Below are 20125 nucleotides of genomic sequence, written 5' to 3'. Positions count from 1 at the left end.
TCTAAGGGTTTGTTTCTCTGTTTTGGTTCATTTTGAGCCCCTCTCTACCGGGCCTGTCTGATAGCGCCCAAGGCAAGGTGCCCCACATGCACTCCCCTCATTACGCCACTACCGGGGTACCAACTATATAGGGTCTATTGCCCACCTAACATTAGGTTAATGATGTGGAACCCTATTGCCCCTTATGCCTTCTGGGACTAGGGCCCTCTGTTGAAATAATGGCACCGCCCTTATTTCTGTGACCTGGGCTTATTGCCCAGCTCATATAAATGACTCTTCCACCCAGCGGCGTCTGACGCCAGGGACGTAGCCAGCCATGACGCGGCTTTCAACAATTGCCTCACCGTGGCTGCTTTCTATTGGTTGCCAGTCCATATGCCGTGATTGGCTCAGATTGTCACCGCTATTCAATGTCCAGCGGTTTACGAGCTGCACTCAGCCCCCACTGCTCCTTGACCAGCACTGGATACAGACATACTGTTACGGACTGGGATTTTTGTGGACCCGGGGTGGAAACAGAAGTGGAAGCAGGAACAGATTTAAATTGGAAAGTTGGTTGTTTTATATGGCTATTAGTAGACATGAAAATATACAGATCGTAATTAGAGTCCCAAAGTAAATAAACTTAGAACCGGGGTATGTGGACGATAGGTCACTGTAGTGGGAGAGAACAAAGTCAATGCCCAGAAAAGTGGCAGAGATGTCTAAAGTGAAATCCAGAAATGATACAAATATGGCTGAATGAGATATCCTGTAGAATGACTTGAATGTTATATGCTGTAGAGGCAGAGGTAGCACTGGAGCAGGAACAAGGCTTAGGAGCACAGGGAACTCTCTCACAGCAAGCTGTAAAACATGTTGCACTAGCAACTACAGGGAGATCCAAACCCCCTTAAGTACCCAACAGCAGAGCGTGAGTGGCTGGGAGAGATCACCTGATGCATCAGAATAGGCCCACTATGTCACATGACCTGAGGCAACATGGCCACGCCCAGACACCCACAGCATGGTGATGCTGATAGCCTTACCCCTGCCAGCAGGACTCAGACATCAGACCCCCGCGTGCACCCAGCGCCAGTCTCCAAGTACCAGATCCCCGCCGGAAGGGCCACAGTGTCCGCACTGGTAAGCACCGCAGGCTCCTGGGAAGAGATACCCTGGTCGTGACACATACTTTCCCAGCGTACTGCTGGGGACACATCTCACTGGACTGCAGGACTAAGGCTTTTGGATCAAACACTTGATCTCAGTGCTGGACACTGGACCTCATTCAGAGTCGGTCGTTGCGGCTGTTCGGTCGTAAGGTAAAAGGGGCCGGATATGCAAATGAAGCGCTCGCAAGTTGCGTTTTTATGATGGGATCATTAGCTGGACGAGCGAAGGGAGGATCATTCGCATTACACGTCATCTCCGGGCATGTACGGGTTAACCGAGACCATCGGGAACCATCGGAGCTGTTCGTAGAGCTTACGCATGCACAGTTTAGCGAACATCGGTGGCGTACGACCGAGTGGCCGCAACGACCGACTCTGAATGAGGTCCATTGTCCTGGCTGGCAGATCCCCCTCTCTACTAGGCCTGTCTAATAGCGCCCAAGGCAAGGTGCCCCACATGCATTCCCCTCATTACACCACTACCGGGGTTCCAGCTTAATTACTGAACTGTGCTGAATTGTTTGGGGCTGGTTAATGTGATGGCAGGAGGACACTACATGTGTATCCCTACTATAGTGTTACCCCACTCCTCCCTATAATCAGCCTGGTGCTGTTTATCGGGAAAAGAAAGGTTACCAAACCGATTTTTAAGCCTGTATTCCAATACCAGACCATGCTCATGGGGCTAATTTGGGGAAGGACCCCAAGTGTCAAATTTTTGACCAAGGCTATTTAACCCTTGCACAGCTACAGCTACTTATTCTAAATGACATTATCTTGTACCTGTACCCGCTTTAACGCCCTATTTATGCCCAAATCCTTGTTGGTCAAGGCAAATGGCAAGTGAGTCATATGTAAGTGACCACCCTCTGTGGGTTCCAAGTGTGAAATTTGTTGATCAAAGTTTTTTAACCCTTGCAGAACTACAGCTACTTATTCAAAATGTTAAAATCTAGTTCCTGTACCCGCTTTACCACCTTATTTTTGCCAAAAACCTTGTATTGCCAGGTAAAAAACTTTAAAATTTGTGTAAGAGATACAATTTATTGTTTATACAATGTTAACTTAGTGATCTAACTTTATTTAATTGTTTTAATATAACATTTTCTGAATAAGAAGCTGGACCTCAAAGCTGACCACACACAGTGATTTTTTTTTTACCTGATTTGGACGAATCAGGAGGACAAATCGTGTAAAATATGGCCAAATCGTGAAGTTCTACTCCTGATCACGATACCGATGCGCCTCGTCGCACCTTGCATCTTTGGCAAATCTGGCCTACAGCACGCCAGATCTCCCATTCTGCGACACGATTTGAATGAAATCGTGAGGTTTTTTTTACTCACGATGTATCTCACGATTCATCGTACTTTGGGGAATTTGACTGACAGGACCCTGTACACGCCCAATCGCCATCTTCAGCATCGTGGCTACAAGAAGGAAGCACAAGAGAGCCTGCACAGTGAAGTGTGGATTTACAGCAGTTTGGTGAGTATTGGTACTGTATTTAATGCAACCCCACTGCCCACCAATGTGTGCCAGCCACTTCTAAATGCATGACCCAGCCACCGCCCGCCAGAATGAGGTAGGCGGTGGCTGGGCCATGCATTAACCTCCCACTGTTCACCAATGTGTGCCATCCACCTACCCACACACATATTTTTTTTATATATATATATATATATATATATATATATATAAAAAAAATATTACAACAACAAAAATAAAACATATTACTATAATAGACATTACATCCCTGGAAAAAAATGTTAAAATACATAGAAAAATACAACATAACATCCCTGGAAGAAAAAACATGCTAAAATTACATAGACATACGACATAACATCCCTGCAGAAAAAACATGTTAAAATAAATTGAAAATCACATAAGATCCCTTGAAAAAAAGATTGATAAAATACATATAAAATCACAAAACATTCCTGTATAAAAACACATTAAAATACATTTAAAAAAAACATTAAATTCCTGTAAAGATCTAATAACAAACAATAAAAACTAATAAAATATACAAAAAAATTGAAAAATGTAAAAATGTACAAAACAATTCACATTTGTAGATTATTAAAATGTCCTCATTTTTTCCCCCTAGCAATGTCTGTGGATAGTGAACGGGAGTTTGTAACCGGATTCCTAGAGAAAATTGCCAGCTTTGGGGATCCTTTTTGAGTACATAATAAGGTTCATTGCGGATGCTGACCTTAAAGCAGTACGGCACAAAACACAGAACCTGCGTACTGTGTATATTAAAGAAAAGCGAAAGGTGGATGACTCCAAAAGTTCCGGGCAGGCAGTGACGACGTGTACAAGCCAAACACTCTGGTAATATGACCTTATAAGTTTCATAAGCGGACAAGAGCCACAACGCCAGTCAGTGGTCCTGATGGCCGAGCAAGAGGGATAACAGGAGGCGGCAGAAGTGATTGCACCGTCTGAGGATTTGTTGGTAAGTAGAGACAGTTCATAAACCAAAACCTTATAAGTTTTTTTTTTTTGTTGCTCAATCACAGTTGTCCACTATAGTCATTTATCTCACAGGCAGCTCTCCTGCCATGGCACCGCACCTGGTCCGTTGAAATAAGCCATATACTTCTCCCTCACTTCTTTGGCACGTGCTGTTGATGTTGTTGCATTTGTTGGCGCAGACATTGATGTAAACTGGACAATGTCCTCCAGAGCTCCTACATCTTCTGGCCTAGCTGGGACTGGTCCTCGTTTGGTATTTCTTTGCAGAAAGTTATACAGCACGCCATCACGACCCAGTCTATCTTCTCCACACATAGGTTTATGGTGGTGTGGAAATGCGGAACCTGTTGTTGAGTATTCCAAACGCATTTTCCACAATGCGCCGTGCCCGTGATAGACGATAGTTGCAGATTCTCTTCTCTCTGGTCAGGCCCCTCTGTGCAAATGGCTTCACATGTTCATGTAATGCAAAAGCCTCGTCTGCGACGAAAACATAATTTAGGCCGTGCTTTGTCGCGTCCAGTGATTGCAAGTGGAGGGTTTTGTTGGTTAATCTCTGGTAGAAAGCAGTCTGTTTGAAGGACCCACCATCTGAAGCACGGACATTCTTGCCGACATCCACAAACAAAAATTCATAGTTGGCATTCACCACTGCCATGAGAACAATGCTGAAGAAGCCTTTGTAGTTGTAGTAATATGATCCGGTGTTGGCAGGTGTGTTGATGCGGATGTGTTTTCCATCGATGGATCCTCCGCAGTTAGGGAAATTCCAACGTTGTTCAAACTCTTCAGCGATGCTCTTCCACGGTGTTAGGAAACTGGAAGAATAGGAAAATACATTTTTAGAAAAACACACTACCTATATACACTACCAGCCAAGATCCTGATTTGTCCACCACGCCGGACCTAACTTTGATCGGGGACAGCAAGGTGGAAAACGTCACCACAATTGCCACACCCATTGAACCAGGATCATCTTCCTCATCGGTACCACCCCAAAAAAAAAAAAGAGAGCACACAGAACAGGAAGAGTTGTTTCTACAAAAAGCAGAAAGCATCCTTCAAAAAGCCCCCGATGATATTGACGACTTTACTGCTCACATTAATAGTCAGATGAGAAAAAATGGATGCGGCAACTTCCAAAAATTGCCATAGGCTCGTCTATGAGCTTCTCATTCGATCCCTCAATAGTAATTTGCACAAATCCACCTATATTACTGACCCTGTGCTTTATTCCCCTGCGCCAAATGCCTATGTCAGGCACCCCCCAGCCCAGTAGGAGATTACTCCCCCCACCCAGCACCCCAACCACAAGCAGGGCCGTTTACAATGCTCTGCTGGAGTCAGAGGAGGATTTGCTGCGTTACTCTTCATTTTGGTTTTTTTTTTCTTCTTCTGTACTATCACCAAATTTCATCACTCTTGGTGCAGGCTGTATGCTATACGGTGGTGATGACACTAATTGGACAAGGTAACTACACACATGGCTCAAGTATAGATTGCTGGAAGCCGGGGCAATCTATATCCCAGCAGATGAGATTCCGGCAGTCAGAATGCCGGCACCAGAATCCAAACCCCTGACGGGATGTCGGCGTCAGGAATTTGACCACTGGCATCTCATACCCATCTCATTTGATAATGCCAGTGGTACAGTTTGACATTAAATGGATATCAAAGAAAATATTCCACAAATCAAAAGGGCTCATTGGTTAACACATTTTCTAATATACCATAATTAAACAAAAACCACCTCTGAGAACAATAAAATATAATTAGAATAATTACCATATGATTATAGATGTTGTGGTAGTCAGAGTTTGAACATATTACGCAGACCAATCCCAATGTCAATTTTCTCTGTTTGTGGATCTGTAAATATAAATGTCTTCCCTCCCTTGTGGAAACTGTCAGGGAAGACACAAAAAATACAGAATATAGTGGTTATTTTTAAAATAGGGATTTTAATACAACAATGCACTTACAATAGACACAAATAGACAGTCATATATAAAATACTCAATATAGGCAAAGCAGCTCCAGAAGGTATAGTCACCGCAGTCAAGTGTGGAATTAGGGCACAATGGGTCATATCTCCGGATAAATGATCCATCTTGAGGGCACCTCTGTATCAGCAAATTCCCTGGAGTATTGACTAGACAAGAGCGATGCTTAACGTGTTTCCGACCTTAATGGGTCCTTCATCAGAAGGGTGTTGTTGGCTCTACAAAGTCCTCCTTTTATATCCTAAAATGTCCAAAGATCCAGCTGACGGCACTCGCTGCTAATCTGTGTGTCTGGACAATGCGCATGTGCAGGAGACCCGGAAAAGTCACACGCCCGCCTACGTTCCAGATGCATGTCATCAATTTAAATCTAACTATAGTTCCCTACTAAGGTTAATTAACCACTTGCCTGCCACAGTCGTATCAGATATGACCATACCAGACTGGGCTTTACCTGCTATGGTCGTATCTGATATGACCAGTCAAATGCCCACTGTGCGGCTGCGGGAAGCTGATCTTTCTGCAGCCGCCTATATAGGAGGGGCATGCTGGTCCTTCTGCATCACTCGATACTCCCCCTGTGTGTCCCGATCACTGTGGCCAGCAGTGATCGGGCAGCGGGCGTGACCCCCCTCCCTGCGCGGCTGCCCTGCTGTGTCCCCGGCCTGGGCAGCCGGAGAGACCCACTCCCCGTTGTGGCTTTGACTTATAGAAGCAGCGGCTTGTTAGCCGCTGCTGCTGCTCTGTTTCCGGGGAGACGGCAGCCCTCCCACCTCTTCCTACACCAGCGCTGGCTGCCGGTGACATAACTACAGAAGCCGCAGCTGCGGCTGCCACTCTGTTCTCAGGGAGCCGGCGGCTCTCCTACCCGTTCCATCACCGGCACTGGCTGCCGGCGACATTGGAGCTACAGAAGCAGCAGCTGCGGCTCCTGTCAGCCACGGCTGCTGCTCTGTCCCTGGGGAGCCGGCAGCTCATTCACCTCACCCGAATGGGGTAGAGGGTGCGGAGGGTGCGCTCGCCCTATGGGTGTAATGCTGGAGTAATAGTATGTCGTGGTCTTTTGTGTTCGATGTTGTGTGTGGAGTGATGGGGTGTAGGAAGGGAAGGGGGTCTAATGGACTAGAGGAGGTGGGTGAGGAAATTAAGACAGAGGCAGAAATGAGGGCCAAAAGGTTTATTGGAAAAAAAACAGTACTAATCCTGTTTGGTTCCAGGCACCCAGGTGGGGTGAGCAATCCACTTGGGGGTGTGTGTGGGTGCAGACTGGGGAGGTGAGTGGACCCTTTTAGGGTGCTCCTTTCCGTGCAGTTCAATAGGCCGGCACGTTACCCCTGCTGGACCTTTGGTTAACAGTCTTAGGATGTCTCGAGGGGAGTGGTCGGTTGGCAGCGGGTCTGGCGGTTGTGGATGTACACCCTGGCGGCGTCCCGCGCAGGGGTATAAGTCTCGGAGTCACTTACCTACGGGTAGGATTTGTTGGTGAAAAAGGCTTGGGCTGGTGTTAGAGTTTCCTTTTGCAGATGCGGTGTTGGATGGCTGCTGCGGTGTCAGCGGTTATAGGAAGCTCTGTGTGTGGTAGCTTGCTGGTGCACTGTGGGGCTTGGTGCTCCGCGTTGCTGGCATTTTGTTCCCGCTGCCTGGTGGGTGCCTGTTGGTGTGGATCGCTTAGGGATTGCTGCTGGACGAACAACTGTGAGTGGAGCTGGTGTTGGTTGCTCCCAGGGGTCGGTGCGTGGTCGCCTGGGTCTAGCAGGCGGAGTGGTGATCAAGAGGGGTGTGCAGGGCTTTGCTAGGTGTGATGCCCAGTGCGGCCCTGCGGGTGGTGGGTAGAGAGGGTTCTGGAAGCAGCAAGGCCCGACCAAGTTCTCCGCGGGAATGAAGCGCTCTGGTGTAAGCTGGCTGTGGTGTCAGAATGTAGGGCTCTGACACCACAGCCAGCTTACACCAGATGGCGCTTTTTGGCAAGGGCTCTGCCTTCTTCAAGAAGATAAGAAGTGTGGCTATGCATGTGTGAGGTTTAAATGTGGAACTTCCGGGTTCTGTTTGTCAGGTGGTGGAGATGACCAATCAGGGCTAAGAGTGGGTGTGGCCCATGTATCTGATCGTGGGTGATTGTGCGAGGCAAAGCCTGTGGTTGGGTGATAACGTCACGTGGTTTGGGCAGCCAATGGTGTGCTGCACTGCTGTGGGTGTGTTAGCTGGGGCTCATGTCTGGATGTATATGTGGCTGCTATAGGGATTGTGACCGGCTGTGGATGGTCAGCGGCGGTCATGTGTCAGCAGCCAATCGTGTGCTCTGCTGGTGTGGGTGTGTATGCTGGGGCTGGTGTGCTTTAATGCATTATGCGGCTGCTATGGGGATCGAGACCGGGTGCGGTTGGTTGGAGGTGGTCACGTGGTGCTGGCAGCCAATCTTGTGCTGTGTAGGGTTTCCGTATGTTTACACGGGTTGAGGTGGCAGCTGGCTCTGGCGTGCGTTGGGCGGAGGAGATATGCGGAAAGGTGACTGAGTGTGTTGTGTGGAGGATTTCATGAGCGGGCAGGGGCATGTGGCGAGTAGGGTGGGGGTCAGGTGCACCGCGGTGTGTAAGGCAATTATTGTGGAGGTGGGGATGTGAAACTGCATTGTCGTGGTAGTTTAGTCCCGTGGTGCGGGTGGCCAAACATGCGCTGTGATAGGCTTGGTGTGTGTGTGGGGGTGATTATGAGGGTGATGGTTGGTGGATCGGGTGACCGAAGGGGTCCGGGGAGGTGTGGATGGGCATCTCTCCGGGGATGGTGGCTAGGTGATCGGGCAGGGGGAGATGGAATAAGACTGGTGCGTGTGGCATGTGTCAAGCTGGCAGTGCTGTAGTGGACATTCCTGTTATGTGTATAATGGTGTCTAGAATGTGGCCATGTGTGGTGGGAGGGTGGGTGTAGTGATTAGTATCGCTAACCTGTATGATGTGTGGAATGCCAGGGTTGTGTAAGTATATATGTGGTGTGACCAAGTGGTTAAATCGACTGACACGGGGAAGTGTGTGTTAACGTGTGGCGAGGAGGAGTAAGGTTGGTGTGTTGACTAATAGGTTCTTAGTGTGTGGAATGTGGGCCTGATTCAGAGCCGGACGCTCTGACCAGAGCGCTCGCTCTGAATCAGGACCCTCCTCCCTCAACTTGGAGTGGCCTCATGGACGCTCGCATAGCTGTGGGTTACCACCCACAGCTATAGCGAGCGTCCATGATGATGGTCGCGATGGTCAAGACCATCACGACCATCAGGCTTGCGACGAGACCCTGCGGTAGGGTCTCGGTGACCGCAAGCCCTGGAGTGATTTTGGCTCTATCAGAGCCAAAATCACTCCCACTGACATCACTACTGATGTCAGTGGGGCCGGACTCAGACGGTAGGCGTTTCCATGGGAGTGCCTCAGTCTGGCAGCCACGCCCACCAAAGGGGGCGTGCTGTCACTCACCATCGACAGCACGCCCCCTTTGGTGCGAGACCCATAACGATGGCTTGGCCGTCGTTATTCGGGTCTCGCACATGTGCACGACGGAGCTCCCTCAGTCGTGCGCATGCGCAATTTGGCACCATGAACCCGCTTGCGAGCGTCCTGCGCTCGCGAGCGGGTCTGAATGACCCCCTGTGTTTGGTGCAGTAGTATGTAAATGGTCGTGTTGTGGAGGGGGGGGGGAGGGGTGCCGTCTTGGGGTGGTGTGGTCACTATAGAGGCAGTCAGGAATGTGTGTGGGGGCTGGGATAAAGTGTAGCGTGAGGGGGGGTTGGGGCAGGTGTGTGTTCATGTTACGGACCGGTGACGTGTGTCAGACAAGAGCCATAGCAACATAGAGAAGCGGGGGGCGGGGTGTGTCTTAAATGTGTGTGGCAGTGGGGTGTAATGTGTGCTTAATGTGCTGGGCAATGAGGGTGACAGGGGTGGCTCGGATGAGGTCGTGGCTAGGTGTATAAGTGTGAGGGCCGCTGTCTGTTGTGTCGGGGGGGAGTCCGTTTGGGATGTGGGTGGGGGTGTTGGAATGGGTGGTGCGGTCGATATAAGAGGTATGAGGGTGGTGGTGATCAAGGTGTCAGAGTGTGTATGTGTTAGGGCAGGGTTGGTTGGGGAAGGGGATGTCAAGGTAACGGTGATGCGGGGGGTGAATGGGGATCACTGATTCTGGGTGTCAGCATTTGAAGGTGGGTATGGCTTGATGGGGGCGGTAGGGGGAGGTGGTAGATGAGGGGGGGTGGGTGGGTAGTGGAGGGGGGGTTGGATGGTCAGAGGGTGGAAGGTCGGATTGTCTTGACAATTGAAGAGGTTAAGTATGCGGGGTTGCGTGGGGATCGGTGTTGTTAATGTGTCAAGTATATGGTGGCCGTGTTCATTTAGAGATGACTGATTTAATATCGTTATCGATGTTTAGTCATTTGGGTGCTAGTGTTTTGAGGGTGAAGATCCACCGGAGTTCCTCCTTGTTTAGGATCTTGGTGTGGTCCCCTCCCCTCCAGTTTTTCTTGATGTGTTTAATGCCTGTGAATCTGATGCCTGTCGTGTTGCTATGGTGGTGTTCTTGGAAGTGTATCGGTATGCTGTGGTTGTCTGTCTGTCTGTTTTGTGATGTTTCTGAGGTGTTCTTGGATCCTGGTTTTAAGTGGTCTGGTGGTTCTGCCGATGTATTGTTGGTTACAGGGGCATTGTATAAGATATTTGACGTGTGTTGCATGTTATGTGTTCCTGTATTCTGTATGTTTCTGCTGTCTGTATTGATGTGAATGATGTGGTGGGTCTGGTGCTGCAATATTTCAAGGTGGTACAGTTGGTGCACGTACCGCAGTGGAAAAAACCTTGTGTGGGTCTAGAGTTGTCCAGGGTAGTTTGTGAATGTTGCAGGGGTGGGATGTGATTGTGTACCAGTTGGTTCTGTATGTTGGGGGCTTTCCTGTAGATGACTTTTGGTTTGCTGGGTAAGATGTCGATGAGTTGTTCGTCTTGTAGTAGGTGCCAATGTTTGTTCACGATGCGTTTTATGCTGTTTGCGTGTGTGTTGTATTGCGTGATAAATGGGATGTTGTTCTGTATATCTTGTGGTTTTTGTTTGTAGTCAAGAAGTGGCTGTCTGTCTTCTTTACCTATTTGTATGAGGGTGCGTTCTAACTTGTCTGGTTTGTATGCTTTGTCCAAAAATTGCTTTTTGAGGGTGTTGGCTTGTTCCTTGTAGTCTGTGAGTCTTGTGCAGTTGCGTCTAATGCGTTTGAATTGTCCTGTTGGGATATTGTCAAGCCAGGTGGGGTGGTGACCACTGGTGTATAGGATGTAGCTGGTTTTTGGTAGGTTCTGGTATGTATCTGTTGGTTTTCAATGAAGACTTCCAAGTCGAGGAAGTTGACTGATGTCTGGCTGTAGTGTGTCGTGAAATGGAGGTTTCTATCATTGTCATTGATGTACTTGATTAAGTCAAGTAATGTGTTGAGGGGGCCTTTCCAGATGCAGAGGACATTGTCGATGTACCTCGTCCATAGGACCAAGTTCGCGTCCCAGCCATGGCATGTCCATATGTGGGAGTCTTCCCAGCTACTCATGAACAGGTTCGCATAGCTGGGCGCGAACTTCATCCCCATGGCGGTGCCCATCCTCTGCAGGAAAAACTCCCCATTGAACCAGAAAGCGTTATGTGAAAGAATGTAGTCAATGCCTTGTAGAATGAAAGATAATTGGTCTGGTTCCAGTGAATCGTCGTGTTTGAGGTGTTCGTTGATGCTGTCGAGTCCTTGTGTATGATTGATTACAGTGTAGAGTGATGTAACATCGCTGGTGACCAGCCAGTGGTCATCACCCCATGTTATGTTGTTGAGGATTTTGAGTACATGGGTGGTGTCCTGGAGGTGTGAATGTTGGCGTTTGACGTGTGGTTGCAGGAAAGGGTCGATGTATTGTGAGAGGTTGCTTGCCCGCCTGTAAGAAAATGACAGAAGCAGCCGCCGCATCGGCGGTGGCTACTACTCTGTCCCGGCACCGCGTATCCGGCAGCAGCCCACTCACTTCTCCCCAGGCCAGTTACCTAGTTTCCTGTCCCCCGACCCCTCCTGCTGGCTGCAACCCCGCCCCTGGCCCGATCACTGCTGGACACAGTGATCGGTCTTTGTAAATACACTAAAAAAAAAGAATCACTATATAATTTATATATTTCTACTTCAGGGTCCATAGGGTATCCACAGGATACCTTGGGGTATAGGTGTGACGTCAGTCGCCGGGCACCATAGAGTTAAGCTTTTCAGCCTCCCAGGATGCACTAGGGTCCCCCTTCTATACCCCGCCCCCGAGCCAAGGCACCTCAGTTTAGTTTGGTGCCCGGCTGGAGTCGGGTGCACCTGTCGGAGTGGGGGCTAGAAGAGCCCCTGAAGCTTTCTCCTATGCAGCTGTGGCTGCACATCTGGATGTACAGCATGGACAGTCAGTCCTGACGTCCATGCGGTCTTCCCTACACCCCCGCCGGTACCAGAACGCCGGTACCGATCCAGGGATGCTGGTGAGCATCTGGGGTCACAGCTAGCGGTGACCCCAGATGTTCCGGACCATGGCTGGATTTAAGGGGGACAAAGGTAAGCAGCGGGGTCCTGCGGTGGGTCCCCGCTGATCACATGGTCCTGAGTCCCCAGGCAGGGGGCTCCCTGGGGACTGGCTGCAGCGTGGAGCCAGGCGACCAACCTGCGCTTCCACTACCCCCTGGGACAGCGGACCGCAGTAGCGCTGCAGCATCCCAGGGGTTAAATGCATGCCAGCGGAGCGCGCCTGCCCTGTCTTACAGCCGGCGCCTTCCCCGCTGCACACAGCCCTCTCTGCACGCTGCCGACTGGTCCTGTGGCAGTGCTCCTCCCCCAGGCCAGCCTCCTCTCTGCTCCTCGGCGGCCATCTTCTTCTGGACGCATGGTGAACGTTGCTGGAAGCGCTGGACGGAAGCATCGTGGTCTGGTTCCCCCCGCATACCTCTCCTCCGCTGTGGTCAGGTCTGTGTATGCAGCGCTGTGTCCTACCAGGCCCTGTGTCTGCGTAGTTGAGTGATCTGCGCTGTTAGTGCAGGAATTGATTTTCTTTGCATTGTATGTGACTGTGCTAGCGCTGCTGCCTGTAACTGTTCTTCTAAACTGTCAGCTTTATTCTGTCCCTGTTCTTTCTGCTAAGCCCTTGCGGTGCGGTGCTGCAGGGTGGTCTCTCGCCTTTTAACTATTTAATTGGTGAGAGGGGTCACATACCTGGTGCCATCATGTCTGAAAGTGATTTTCCTCTCCGGCTACAGTGAACTACGTGTAAAGTACCGTTAGCGGAGGGGGAGGGTAGCGCAGAGGGCCTTTGCCGGCAGTGTTTGTCCATGGCGCGACCGCTTACGGTTACAGCACCGGTACAGGAGCCGCCCTGGGCTTGTTTCGCTCAGGCGCTTACAGCCTTAGTGGGCCAGTTAGCTCCGCAGCCCGCGTTTACACCGATGGGTTTGTCCCAGCAGTCAGTGATGTCGTCACCCATGCAGGGTTTCCCACGACAATTGGTGGTACCCCACAGTCTCCCTATTTCCCCGCTCCCGGTTTCTCAGGAGCCAGCGTGGGTTAACTCCCTGACGAGTTCTGTACAGCACTTGTCGGATTTGTTGCAAGGGGAGTCTGTGATGCGGCCGCATAAACGGCCGGTGGCGTCTCTGTCGGCTCCTTATGAGGATAACGAGGGGACATCTGATGATGGGGAGATTCTGGATCCTTACGATCAGGAACCTCTCCACAGTAAGGACGCTGATGCTAAGTCCAAGGTATATATTCCTGGACTTATTCGGGCGGTCCGCACAGCCTTGGTGATTGAGGACGAAGTTCCCCCAGCGGCTAAATCTAAGTATGCCTTTTTCAAAGATGTGAAGGGCGATGCCACAGTCTTTCCTCTTTCGGGTCAGTTAGGTGACCATTTAGAGGAGGCGTGGAAACAGCCTGGCAAAAGATACCAGCCGCAGAGACGCCTGGCGGTGGCTTATCCGTTCGCGGATAATTATTTTGCAAAGTGGGAATCCCCTCCACAGGTGGATTCTCACGTGACCTGTCTTGTCCGTAGTGCCACATTGCCGATGCCATCCATGTCCTCCCTTAAGGATGCTACGGACCGCAAGGTAGAGATCTGCCTGAAGTCCGCTTATTCCCTTGCGGGGGGGGGCAGCACGGCCGGCTATGGCCATTTGCTGGGTTGCCAGAGCGATGGAGCACTTGGCGGATTCATTAGAGGCGTCTTTTGATTCAGACTGTCCGGCCGAACAGGCGGAGTTGATTGGCAATCTCCGTGATTTGGCCACTTATATCAACGAGGCGGCCCTAGACATTAGTACTCTGGTGTCTAGAATTTCTTCAGCAGCGGTGGCTGCTCGTCGCACCTTGTGGCTGCGATCCTGGAAGGCGGACGCAGATTCCAAAAAGGGTCTGGAGGCGTTGCCGTTTACCGGAAAAGTTCTCTTCGGTCCGGATCTGGATAAGATTGTGGCCACGCTGGCGGCAGCCAAATCGGCTTTTTATCCCGTCGGCCGCTGCTCCTTCTGGTTCTGGACCATCGTCCTTTCGGTCATCTAGGGCCCAGGGCAGGCCCAAACCACAGTCGTTTCCTCGACAGGCTGGACCTAAGAAATCGGCCAAGCCCCGGAAGCAGGCATGGAGTACCAGACGTCTGGCCCCCAAGCCAGATGACAAGCCTGCGGCCTGACGGTCCGGGCCTCCCTTTGGGGGATCCCAGGGTGGGAGGCCGCCTGCTGCAGTTCGCCCAGTGTTGGTCGGCCACTACGACAGACACTTGGGTTCTCGAGGTGGTCTCTCACGGCTACGCCTTCTCCTTCCGGCACAGACCCCCGGCGCGATTCTTCACCACGGGTCTACCATCAGACCGGAACAAGGCTAGGGAGCTGCGGAAGGTATTGCACACTATGCTCCAGGCTGGAGTTATAGTGCCTGTTCCATTCTCCCAGAGGGGCCAGGGTTTCTATTCAAATCTATTTTTGGTACAGAAACCCAATGGGTCGTATCGTCCAATTCTCAACCTCAAAGCACTCAACAAGTCTTTGCGGGTCCCGAAGTTTCGGATGGAGACCCTACGGTCCATAATTCTGGCGCTGGGGACTACATGGTGTCATTGGACATACAGGACGCTTACCTGCATGTCCCTGTTCTTTTGCGCCATCAACAGTTCCTCAGGTTTGCAATCCGCAGCGACCACTTCCAGTTTCGGGCGTTACCTTTTGGCCTGGCGACAGCACCACGGGTTTTCACCAAGGTGATGGCGGTCATGGCGGCTTCTCTGCAGCTGCAGGGAGTCCGCATGTTGCCGTACTTGGACGACCTGTTATTGGTGGCAGGATCTCCAGAGCTCCTGTTACGCCAATTGGACCGGACCATTGCACTGCTGCAACGGCACGGCTGGCTAATCAACTGGCAGAAGTCCACTCTAATCCCGTCTCGGAGGATTCTGCATCTGGGAGCCTTATTGTCCTCGGGACAGCAGAGGATCTTCGTGACGGAGGACAAGATCTCTGCTTTACAGTCAAGGGTGCGCAGTTGTCTGCACAGCCGCCGGGTGTCCCTACACTCGCCGATGAGGTTACTGGACTCCATGGTGTCGGTGTTCGACATGGTGGAATTCGCCCAGTTTCACTCCAGACCTCTGCAGCACCTGATCCTGTCCAAGTGGAACGGGCTGCCTCAGTCTCTGAAGTCCCAGACGATTGTGCTCACCCCGGAGGTTCGCCTGTCCCTTGCTTGGTGGTTACAGACGACTCACCTCAACAAGGGACGTCCGTTCTGGGTTCCAAATTGGGTCCTGTTGACAACGGACGCCAGTCTTTGGGGCTGGGGAGCAGTTTCGGGTCCACACTTGTTCCAGGGCAGGTGGACGCCGACAGAAGCGGAGCTTCCAATAAATATCTTGGAACTCCGTGCGGTCTTCAATGCTCTCTAGCAGGCACATCGGTTTCTCCAGGGTCACCCAGTGCAGGTCCAGTCGGACAACGCTACCACCGTGGCCTACATAAACAGGCAAGGAGGAACCCGAAGTCGGGCGGCTCTCGTAGAGGTCTCTCGGATCCTGGTTTGGGCGGAGCGCAATCTTCCGGCCATATCAGCGGTCTTTATCCCGGGAGTGCTAAATTGGGAGGCGGACTTTCTAAGTCGCCAGGACGTTCATCCGGGGGAATGGTCCCTGCACCCGGACGTGTTTCAACTGCTGGTGGACAGGTGGGGTCTTCCAGAGATCGACCTCATGGCGTCCCGGCACAACAACAAGTTGCCGGTGTACGGGTCTCACACAAGAGACGAAGGGGCGTCTCTGGTGGATGCTCTGTCCGTCCGGTGGACGTTCCGGTTCGCTTACCTGTTCCCTCCGGTCTCCCTTCTTCCACGGGTAATCCGGAAATTCAAACAGGAAGGAGGGACGCTCCTGTTGATAGCTCCCGCGTGGCTCAGACGGCACTGGTTCTCAGACCTTCAGGGTCTGTCCGTGGACAGTCCTCTGCGGTTGCCGCTACGACCGGACCTTCTGTCTCAGGTTCATTGTCTTCACCCGGACCTGACTCGGCTGTCTTTGACGGCGTGGCTGTTGAGACGGCCATGCTGAGGTCCCGGGGGTTTTCCAGCTCTGTGGTGTGTACCATGTTGCGAGCTCGGAAACCATCTTCCGCGAGGATATACCATCGCGTGTGGCATACGTTCTTCCAGTGGTGTCGGCCGAGAGGTTATGCACCGCAGGAGTTTCGTCTGTCTCGGATTCTCGCCTTCCTGCAAGCGGGACTAGATCATGGGCTTCGCCTTGCTTCTTTGAAGGTACAGGTTTCGGCCCTCTCTGTCTGGTTTCACCGTAGGATTGCTACAATCCCGGATGTGCGCACCTTTATGCAAGGTGTTCTCCGCATTCAGGCGCCCTTTGTTCCACCTGTGGCGCCATGGGATTTGGCTGTGGTCCTGAGGGCTCTCCAAGGACCGCCGTTTGAACCACTGAGCTCAGTGGATCTTAAATGGCTAACAGCTAAGACTGTTTTCCTTCTGGCTATTGCTTCGGCCAGACGTGTTTCTGATTTAGGGGCTCTTTCTTGTAGACCCCCTTTCTTGGTTTTTCATGGGAACAGGGCAGTGCTCCGCACTCGGCCCGAGTTTCTTCCCAAAGTTGTTTCCCAGTTTCATGTTAACGAGGAAATCGTTGTTCCGGCCTTTAACTCACCGGGTCTTTCCGTGGGTGAGGCCTCTTTGGATGTTGTGCGGGCCTTAAGGACTTATGTTGACCGCACTTCTTCGTTTAGGAAGTCGGACGCTTTGTTTGTCCTCTATGGCTTAAAAAAGGGTTGGCCTGCTTCAAAGCAAACTTTGGCAGGCTGGATCCGTATGGCTATTTCTGAAGCTTATCTTCATGAAGGCCTGCCGGTTCCTCCTTCTGTGAAGGCTCATTCCACTAGGTCTGTTGGTCCTTCGTGGGCAGCTCGACGTGGTGCCTCTGCAGTCCAGATCTGCAAGGCTGCTACGTGGTCTTCTGTCCATACCTTCGTGAGGTATTACAGGTTTGACACCTTCGCCTCTCAGGATGCTTCCTTCGGGCGGCGGATTCTCCTTTCTGCACAGGAGCGTCCCCACCCTTAAAGGATACTGCTTTGGGACATCCCCAAGGTATCCTGTGGATACCCTATGGACCCTGAAGTAGAAAATATGAGATATGGTAAGAACTTACCCTTGTTATCTCTATTTCTACGAAGTCCATAGGGTTCCACAGGGGGCCCTCCCTGTCGCACCTGTGCTGCAGATGGGCTTTGCTCTGGTCACTGGTTTTCCGTCTCCCTCTGGTGAGAATGTGATTCTTGTATGTGTCCAGATCTTTTTTCTCTCTCTTCCTTCTCCTCCTCCGGCCTATGGCTTGATAACTAACTGAGGTGCCTTGGCTCGGGGGCGGGGTATAGGAGGGGGACCCTAGTGCATCCTGGGAGGCTGAAAAGCTTAACTCTATGGTGCCCGGCGACTGACGTCACACCTATACCCCAAGGTATCCTATGGATACCCTATGGACTTCGAAGAAATAGAGATAACATCGGCCATCGATGGAACGGCTGTCAATGGCCATCACTTCAGTATACCATAAAAATGTTTATTTTTATGGTACATGGTGTTTAAAAAAAAAAAATTGTGTTGGAATAGTTTTAAAAAGATGTTCTTGACCTAATTCAGTCATAAAAAAAACCCGACATTTTTGGAGCGGTTTTTGGAAAAATTTTTTTGTCAGTTAAGTGGTTAAGCTCATTTAAGCACTGTAGTATCAAATCTATTGAAATTTTAATGCATTAGCCACCTGGCAAACTTGGTGTATCAACCACGTTTATATTTAAAAACTGCGACTCCGGTGCATGCTTATAGCGTGTAATGGGCCTGATTCAGATTTGGGAATAGAGTAAGAAAGATCAAGTTATTGTGAATCTGGGCAAATCAGTGCTGCACTGCAGGTGGGGCAGATTTAAAATGTGCAGAGAGATTTAGATTTGGGAGGGAGGTGTCCAAACTGAAATTAAATTGCAGTGGTAAAATAAAGCTGTCCAGCATTTGTGGGCTACATGCAAAAGCAGCCAGTATTTACACTACATGCAAAAAAAACTGTATGTATTTTGACCCCTTGCATTGCAACATGGTTTGTTCAGGTATACAATTAAGCTGGGTACACACGGATACAATCATACATACGTCGTTAGAAGTTATATCTGTTCTTTCAATATTTTTTTTTGTATAGTGTGTGCACTTTCAATCGCATTTTAATTGATGTTATGAAAGAATCACATCTTATGTACGGTTTAATTTTCATCTGATTCTACTGTGTCTGGTCAAAGGAGTAGTGTTGTATGTGCGCACATTCAACTATTCCTATGATTGTACACAAAATCAGTGCTGCCTTTGTGGGCGTGTATAATTAAATTCAAGTGTAAAATCATGCTACGTCACACGCTCCTGCATGTGAACATTCAGCCTTATTTTGCTCTGCACATTTTATTTATTCCATACTCCATGTAACCACATTACCCCTTTGGTATATGATGTTCTATAGCTTGCCCAGCAAATAAACTTGTTGACCAGGCTTTGCTGGCATATGTAGTACCACCACCTCTCGCAGGCAGGGAGTGATGTGTACTAATTCAAGGGCAAGTGGCCAAGATGCAGTCACCCATTACCTTTAAACAAAACCCCACCCATTACAAAAAAAACTTGGGCAAGTTTTATTTACAAACCATGTTTTTTAATGCTTTGAGGAATCACGATTTGCATGTTTTATTCCACCAGATAAATGCACAATGTCCATATAAGGGCAGCCATATACAAAGTAAAGCAATGGTAGAAAATAAAGTTCAGCAACAAGATATTTGAGGGAAAGGAAAGGATAGAAAGTGGGTAGGGGAAAGGGGGGAGTGTAAGCGAGTCGGGACAACATACAGTATAATAAAAAACAAATATAATAAACAGGAGTAGAAATAGATGGTTCACATAAGGCCAGGAAGAGTAACCGCTTGGGAGCAGAACCAGGGAGACCACACTGAGTGAAACTTATCCACTGTATTATTCAATAAACTAGTAGTGTACTCCATCTTAGATACAAACCAAATTCTGTTCAGGAGTTCTTGTTGAGTTGGAGTATCTGTTTTTTATGTGCCAATTGATATTTGGCTGCACAGGAGATGTGAAAAATCAGTTTGTTGGTGTTTTTTAGAAGCCTTGTCAACTGGGGCACAAAGTAATAGGTTGGCAGGGGAGAGAGAGAGAGGTAGGGCAAAAGCAGATGATATAAGGGAGCGAACCATGTTCCAGAATGGAATAATATTTGGGCAGGACCACCAAGTATGAAAAAATGTGCCAACTTGACCGCATTGCCTCCAGCACAAGTCAGAGGTGTTAGGAAACATATGATGGTGTTCTGGGATTAGGTACCATCTAGTAAAAACTTTATATGAATTTTCCCAGGTAGCCATACTAAAAGAACATTTGGAAATAGCAAGACGTATTGTTTCCCAGGTATAATCACCTAATGGGTGTCCCAGATCTCCCTAACATGAAAGTTTGTGTAGAGAAAGAGAAGGGGAGACTCCAATATCAAATAGAATGGTAAAGAAAGGATATAGTACCCTTGTCAGTAGGTCGTTATATGCAAAGTCTTTCCATAGGAGAAGGATTTCGAGGTGAGAGAGTGGAAAGCGAAGCAGTAACAAAATTTGTAAACATTGGTAGTGAAATGAGTTGGGAATACCATGTTTTTCCTGGATATCACCAAAAGACTTTAGGACAGATTGTCCTACAATGTGACGGAGGCGGGTAATACCTGCTCTTGATCAGGTGTAGGTGCCATGGTGGGCGAGAGGCCTGATGGTAAAGAAGGGTTTTTCCACAAGGGGGTCTGAGGAGACTGGTATGTGAAGAGAGAATTTTTTGTCATTAAGATTATCCCATGCGGAGAGTGTTAGAGCTATAGT

Source organism: Taudactylus pleione, unplaced genomic scaffold (assembly GCF_031769625.1).
Source record: "Taudactylus pleione unplaced genomic scaffold, aTauple2 ptg000814l, whole genome shotgun sequence".
In the NCBI taxonomy this organism is placed as follows: Eukaryota; Metazoa; Chordata; class Amphibia; order Anura; family Myobatrachidae; genus Taudactylus; species Taudactylus pleione.
Note: the sequence above shows the minus strand (reverse complement) of the source record.